The following is a 7394-nucleotide window of genomic DNA, read 5'->3' as shown; positions in this document are numbered from 1 at the left end:
ATTGATTGATTGATTGATTGATTTATTGGCCTCAAGGTAGTTACATAGATTATTTTACACATTGTCTTTAAAAGCCACTAGTCCATTGAGCCGTAGCTCTCTTATGGACTACATGTTATATATATTTATATATAAGTGAGCATAACAGGTGCGACAAGGTCTCTCAAAAATATATTAAAGATTGCAAAAAAATTAAGTATGGCTAACTCAGAATGCATACTATATACATGTGCATCCCAATACAAAATTAATGAAAATAGGCTTTTGTTCCTGATTAATAGAACAAAGTGATAATACTAATACTACTAATAATAACAATAGCAACAAAAATACTACTAACATTAATAATAGTTTCATAACAATATTACTAATAATAATGATAATGACAATAAAAAAAAAATAATAATGATAGACATGATAATAATGATAAACATGATAATAGTGACAGTAGTAACGCATAATAATAATAATAATAATAATAATAATAATAATAATAATAATAATAATAATAATAATAATAATTATAATAATAATAGTAATAATAAAATTATAATAGTGATACTGATCCTGAACATTACTATTACATATTCTAATAGTAGCAGTAGTAGTAGTAGTAGTAGTAGTAGCAGCAGTGGTAGTAGCAGTAGTAGCAGTAGTAGTAGCAGTAGAGAAGGGAGGGAAAGGGGGAAGGAGAAGGATAGGGTGAAAGCATAGCAAGCACTCTTTAACATGCCTTAATGCGAGGTAGTTAAGGTATATATTTCACTGAAAAATATTAAGTATAATTACCATGTAACAATGAAATTAAATTTCTTTTAAATGAGACTAAATTATCATTATTTAGAAGGGACTGAGGCAAGTTATTCCAGCTTTTTGATCCCCGTGACAGAACACTCTGCTGGGCGTGTGTGGTCCTGCATAACGGTGGACGCAATTGATGAGTTCTACGGGTCACAGAGCGGGGCATCACAGTAAAGCCAGGGTATACAGGGAAAGAGTGAAGAGCTTTGTGTACAAATAAGTTAGTTTGAAGGTATATAATATCGGGAAGCTTTAACAACCTAAAATCTCTAAAAATACAGTTTGTATGAGCATACCGATCTTTAAAGAACATAACACGTAAGAGTTTTTTTTGTGAAATAATCAGGCTGTCGATGAAGGTGTTATAGGCGCCTCCCCAAATGGCACAACAGTATAGAAGGTGCGGATATATTAGAGAGAAATAAATTTGCCGTAAAGAGTTTTGGTTCAAACAATCTCTTAGTCTGTATATTACGCCCGTTAGCAGGGCTACCTTTGATTTTACCATGTCAATGTGTTGTTTCCATTTTAATTTATTATCGATAGTTATACCTTAGAATTTAAAATCAGTAACTACATTTAATGCAAAATTATTAATTTTTATTGATGTATGAACTGGCTGAGTCGTGAGTGGACTAGAAATCATGAACTTAGTTTTGTTAATATTTAATGTTAATTTATTACTCATGATCCAATTTGATACATTGATAAGCTCAGTATTTAAAGTGTCTGTTATATCTTTAAGATCATGTCCTTGAATGAAAATTGTGGTATCGTCGGCAAATAAAAGGAATTTTAATTTATTGCTGCTATGGATTATGTCATTGATATAAATTAAGAAAAGAATCGGGCCAAGAATTGATCCCTGGGGCACACCACATGCAGTATCTGTATATGGCGATGACACGTTGTTAAACGATGTACATTGTTTCCTGTGTGCTAAGTAACTTTTGAACCAATGATGCGCATTGCCACGAATTCCATAAACAAACAATTTATCTAGTAGAATGTTATGAGAAATGGTGTCAAAAGCTTTAGTGAGATCACAGAACACAGTTATCTGGAACATTTTTGCATCCAAAGCATTGTAAATATTTTGACATAGATGGAAGGAGGAGAGAAGGAAGGAAGGAGAGAGGAAATAAGGGAGGGAATGGGAAGAGGGAGTGAAAGAGAAAAGGAGTTAAAGGGAAAGGGAGTGAAGGAGAAAGGGAGTGAAGGGGAAAAGGAGTTAAGGGGAAAGGGAGTGAAGGGGAAAGGGAGTGAAGGGGAAAGGGAGTGAAAGGGAAAAGGAGTTAAGGGCAAAGGGAGTGAAGGGGAAAGGGAGTGAAGGGGAAAGGGAGTGAAGGTGAAAGGGAGTGAAGGGGAAAGGGAGTGAAGGGGAAAGGGAGTGAAGGGGAAAGGGAGTGAAAGGGGAAAGGGAGTGAAGGGGAAAGGGAGTGAAAGGGGAAAGGGAAAGAAAAGGGAAAGGGAGTGAAGGGGAAAGGGAATGAAAGGAGAAAAGAAGTGAAAGGGGAAAGGGAGTGAAGGGGAAAGGGAATGAAGGGGAAAGGGAATGAAAGGGGAAAGGGAGTGAAGGGGAAAGGGAATGAAAGGAGAAAAGAAGTGAAAGGGGAAAGGGAGTGAAGGGGAAAGGGAATGAAGGGGAAAGGGAATGAAAGGGGAAAGGGGAAAGGGAGTGAAGGGGAAAGGGAATGAAAGGGGAAAGGGAGTGAAGGGGAAAGGGAGTGAAGGGGAAAGGGAATGAAAGGGGAAAGGGAGTGAAGGGGAAAGGGAGTGAAAGGGGAAAGGGAGTGAAGGGGAAAGGGAATGAAAGGGGAAAGGGAATGAAAGGGGAAAGGGAGTGAAGGGGAAAGGGAATGAAAGGAGAAAAGAAGTGAAAGGGGAAAGGGAGTGAAGGGGAATGGGAATGAAGGGGAAAGGGAATGAAAGGGGAAAGGGAGTGAAGGGGAAAGGGAGTGAAAGGGGAAAGGGAGTGAAAGGAGAAAAGAAGTGAAAGGGGAAAGGGAGTGAAAGGGGAAAGGGAGTGAAGGGGAAAGGGAGTGAAAGGGGAAAGGGAGTGAAGGGGAAAGGGAATGAAAGGAGAAAAGAAGTGAAAGGGGAAAGGGAGTGAAAAGGGAAAGGGAGTGAAGGGGAAAGGGAGTGAAGGGAAAGGGAATGAAAGGAGAAAAGAAGTGAAAGGGGAAAGGGAGTGAAGGGGAAAGGGAGTGAAAGGGGAAAGGGAGTGAAGGGGAAAGGGAGTGAAGGGGAAAGGGAGTGAAAGGGGAAAGGGAGTGAAAGGGAAAGGGAGTGAAGGGGAAAGGGAGTGAAGGGGAAAGGGAGTGAAGGTGAAAGGGAGTGAAAGGGGAAAAGAAGTGAAAGGGAAAGGAGTGAAAGGGAGAGGGAATGAAAGGGAAAGGAGTGAAGGGAAAGGGAATGAAAGGGGAAAGGAGGAAGGGGAAAGGAGTGAAGGGGAAAGGAGGAAAGGGAAAGGAGTGAAGGGGAAAGGGAATGAAAGGGGACAGGGAATGAAAGGGGAAAGGGAGTGAAAGGGGAAAGGGAATGAAGGGGAAAGGAGTGAAGGGGAAAGGAGTGAAGGGGAAAGGGGAAAGGGAAAGGGAGGAAAGGAGAGGGAGTGAAGGGGAAAGGGAGTGAAGGGGAAAGAGAGTGAAGGGGAAAGGGAGTGAAGGTGAAAGGGAGTGAAGGTGAAAGGGAGTGAAGGGGAAAGGGAGTGAAGGTGAAAGGGAGGAAAGGAAAGGAGGAAAGGAAAGGAGTGAAGGGGAAAGGAGGAAGGGAAAGGGAGGGGAAAGGAGGAAGGGGAAAGGGAGTGAAGGGGAAAGGGAGGAAAGGGAAAGGGAGGGGAAAGGAGGAAGGGGAAAGGGGAAAGGGAAAGGGAGTAAAAGGGAAAAGGGAGTGAAAAAGGAAAGGGAGGAAGGGAAAGTGAAAGGGAAAGGAGGAAGGGAAAGGGAGTGAAGGGGAAAGGGAATGAAAGGGGAAAGGGAGTGAAAGGGGAAAGGGAGTGAAGGGGAAAGGGAGGAAGGAGTGAAGGGGAAAGGGAGTGAAAGGAAAGGAGGAAAGGGGAAAGGGAGTGAAGGGAAAGGAGTGAAGGAAAGGGAATGAAAGGGAAAGGAGTGAAGGGGAAAGGAGTGAAAGGGGAAAGTGAAAGGGGAAAGGGAAAAGGGGAAAGGAATGAAAGGGGAAAGGGAATGAAAGGGGAAAGGGAATGAAAGGGAAAGGGAGGAAAGGGGAAAGGGAGGAAAGGGGAAGGAAGTGAAGGGGAAAGGGAATGAAAGGGGAAAGGGAATGAAAGGGGAAAGGGAGTGAAGGGGAAAGGGAGTGAAAGGGGAAAGGGAGTGAAGGGTAAAAGGAATGAAAGGGGAAAAGTAGTGAAAGGGGAAAGGGAGGGAAAGGGGAAAAGGGAGTGAAGGGGAGTGAAAGGGGAAAGGGAGTGAAGGGGAAAGGGAGTGAAGGGGAAAGGGAATGAAAGGGGAAAGGGAGTGAAGGGGAAAGGGAGTGAAAGGGGAAAGGGAGTGAAAGGAGAAAAGAAGTGAAAGGGGAAAGGGAGTTAAGGGGAAAGGGAGTGAAAGGAGACAAGAAGTGAAAGGGGAAAGGGAGTGAAGGGGAAAGGGAGTGAAGGGGAAAGGGAGTGAAGGGGAAAGGGAGTGAAGGGGAAAGGGAGTGAAGGGGAAGGGAGTTAAATGGGGAAAGGGAGTGAAAGGGGAAAGGGAGTGAAGGGGAAAGGGAGTGAAGGGGAAAGGGAGTGAAAGGAGAAAAGAAGTGAAAGGGGAAAGGGAGTGAAGGGGAAAGGGAGTGAAGGGGAAAGGGAGTGAAAGGGGAAAGGGAGTGAAGGGGAAAGGGAGTGAAAGGAGAAAAGAAGTGAAAGGGGAAAGGGAGTGAAGGGGAAAAGGAGTGAAGGGAAAAGGGAGTAAAAGGGGAAAGGGAGTGAAGGGGAAAAGGAGTGAAGGGAAAAGGGAGTGAAAGGGGAAAGGGAGTGAAAAGGGAAAGGGAGTAAAAGGGAAAAGGGAGTGAAAAAGGAAAGGGAGTGAAAGGGGAAAGGGAGTGAAAAGGGAAAGGGAGTGAAAGGGGAAAGGGAGTGAAGGGGAAAGGGAGTGAAGGGGAAGGGAGTTAAATGGGGAAAGGGAGTGAAAGGGGAAAGGGAGTGAAGGTAGAAGGGAGTAAAAGGGGAAAGGGAGTGAAGGGGAAAGGGAGTGAAAGGGGAAAGGGAGTGAAAGGGGAAAGGGAGTGAAAGGGGAAAGGGAGTGAAGGGGAAAGGGAGTGAAAGGGGAAAGGGAGTGAAGGGGAAAGGGAGTGAAGGGGGAAAGGAAAGGAGGAAGGGAAAGGGAGTGAAAGGAGGGAGGAAAAGGAAAGGAGAAAAGGAAAGGGAGTGAAGGGAAAGGAGGAAGGGAGGAAGGAGGAAAGGGAAAGGAGTGAAAGGAAAAGGGAGGAAAGGAAAGGAGTGAAGGGAAAGGAGGAAGGGAGTGAAAAGGAGGAAAGGGAGTGAAGGAAAGGGGAAAGTGAAGGAGGGAAAGGAGTGAAGGGAAAGGGAGTGAAGGGAAAGGAGTGAAGGGAAAGGAGAAGGGAAGGGAGTGAAAGAGGAAAGGGAGTGAAAGGGAATGGAGTGAAGGAATGGGGAAAGGGAGTGAAAGGGGAAAGGGAGTGAAGGTGAAAGGGAGTGAAGGGGGAAAGGGAGGGAAGGTGAAAGGGAGTGAAGGGGAAAGGGAGTGAAAGGGGAAAGGGAGTGAAGGGGAAAGGGAGTGAAGGGGAAAGGGAGTGAAGGGAAAGACCAGGAGGAAAGGAAATCCCTTCCTTCCTCCCTTTCTCTCCCTCTCCCTCCCTTCCTCCCTCCCTGATTGACACCTGCTCAGAGATGCGTAAAATTAAACTCTCCGTGAAATACTGCAGAGACTGAATAGGTAATTACCCCCAACACCCTTCCTCCCCTCCCCCCCACCCCCACCCCCTCTTCCACCCTTACATCCACCCCCTCCTCCACCCTCTCCCTCACCCACATCCCCTCCCTCCACTCTCACACTCCCCCACACACTCCACACTTCACATTGCTCCCACTTTTTTCTTTCTTTCCTCCCCTTCTCTTCTTTTAATTACCCTCGTCTTCCTCTTCCTCCTCCTCCTCCTCCTCCTCCTCCTCTTCTTCTCCTTTCTCCTGTTCCTTTTATTTCTCTTCCTCATTCCTTCTTTCTCCACCCCTCACACTTTATCCTCCTCTTCTCCTACGTACTCTGTTTTCTCCTCTTCCTCTCCTTTCTCCTCTTTCTCTCCTTTGTCATCCTCCTTCCTCCACCCTCACACCTATCCTAATCATCCATTCTCAACCTCTTCTTCCTCCAACCTCACACCCTTCATTCCCTTTCCCCTTCACTCCCTTTCCCCTTCATTCCCTTTCCCCTTCACTCCCTTTCCCCTCATTCCCTTTCCTCTCTCCCTCCCTTTACCCTTTCACTCCCTTTCCTCTCTCCCTCCCTTTCCCCTTTCACTCCCTTTCCCCCTGCCTCCCTTTCCCCTTTCACTCCCTTTCCCCTTTCACTCCCTCCTTTCCCCTTCTCTCCCTTTTTTCCCTTCACTCCCTTTCCCCTTCGCCTCATCCACACCCACCCACTCACCCACACCCTCTCCTTCCTCCACCTCACATCCACTTACCACACACTTCCTCATCCAAACGCACACAAACTCACGTTACTTACCTCCTCCCCCTCACACACATCTCATCCACTCACATCCATCCTTCCTTCTGTGCTCGTCCATTAACCATCAACACCCTCGTCGGCTCATCCAGACTTAACCCCAGTCAGTTGAAATCACTCTTCCTCTCCCTCGCTCAGGCCACACCCACCTGCATTCAGCCTCGGTCAGGTGTGTAAGATGATTCCGACAGGTGTGTTTGAGGTTTGCTGTTTTTATTGGGATACTTGTTTTTATAAGTGACATTTGTGTAGTATTATTTGTAGTTAAGGATTTTTTTATTACCAGCAAGTTGTGGGTTAAGTAATATATTTGAACTTGAGAGATAAGTAAGAGTTTAGACAATGAAAAGGGAAGGGTGAAAGGAAACATGAAAACCTTATATCAATCTACTAACTCTTTCTCTTTCCTTCTCCTCCTCCTCCTTCTCCTCCTCCTCCTCCTCCCCGATAGAGAACGTCACGTAATCAATCAAAGGACCACCAACCAATCCCTCCATGACCTTATAAACGCGTGCTATGTAAATGCCCGCAGCATTCGAAATACACTCACAGATCTGGAAGAACTTGCTGCAACGGAAAATTTTCACATTATCGCCGTCGCAGAGTCATGGTTCAATACAAATAACAGAGATTTTATTGCGGAATTTAGCTTACCCGGCTATTCAATTTTTCTTTGCGACAGAGAAAACAAAGTTGGCGGTGGCGTCGTCTTATATATTCGAGCTGGTTTAAATCCACGTGTTATCAAAGTAGAAAGAATAAATAATATAGACACCGTTTTCGTAGAAATTAAAAACCGTTCAAGTAAATTAGTTATTGGCATTATTTATAGACCTCCAAACCAAGCAATGCAAATAGACAGAAAACTGTTCGAACAAATTTCTAGCATATGCAATCAATTTGAAGCTGTAA

This window comes from Eriocheir sinensis, chromosome 48 (genome assembly GCF_024679095.1).
Source record: "Eriocheir sinensis breed Jianghai 21 chromosome 48, ASM2467909v1, whole genome shotgun sequence".
NCBI classification, from domain to species: Eukaryota; Metazoa; Arthropoda; class Malacostraca; order Decapoda; family Varunidae; genus Eriocheir; species Eriocheir sinensis.
The sequence above is the reverse complement of the archived record's forward strand: the minus strand, read 5'-3'. Positions refer to the sequence as shown.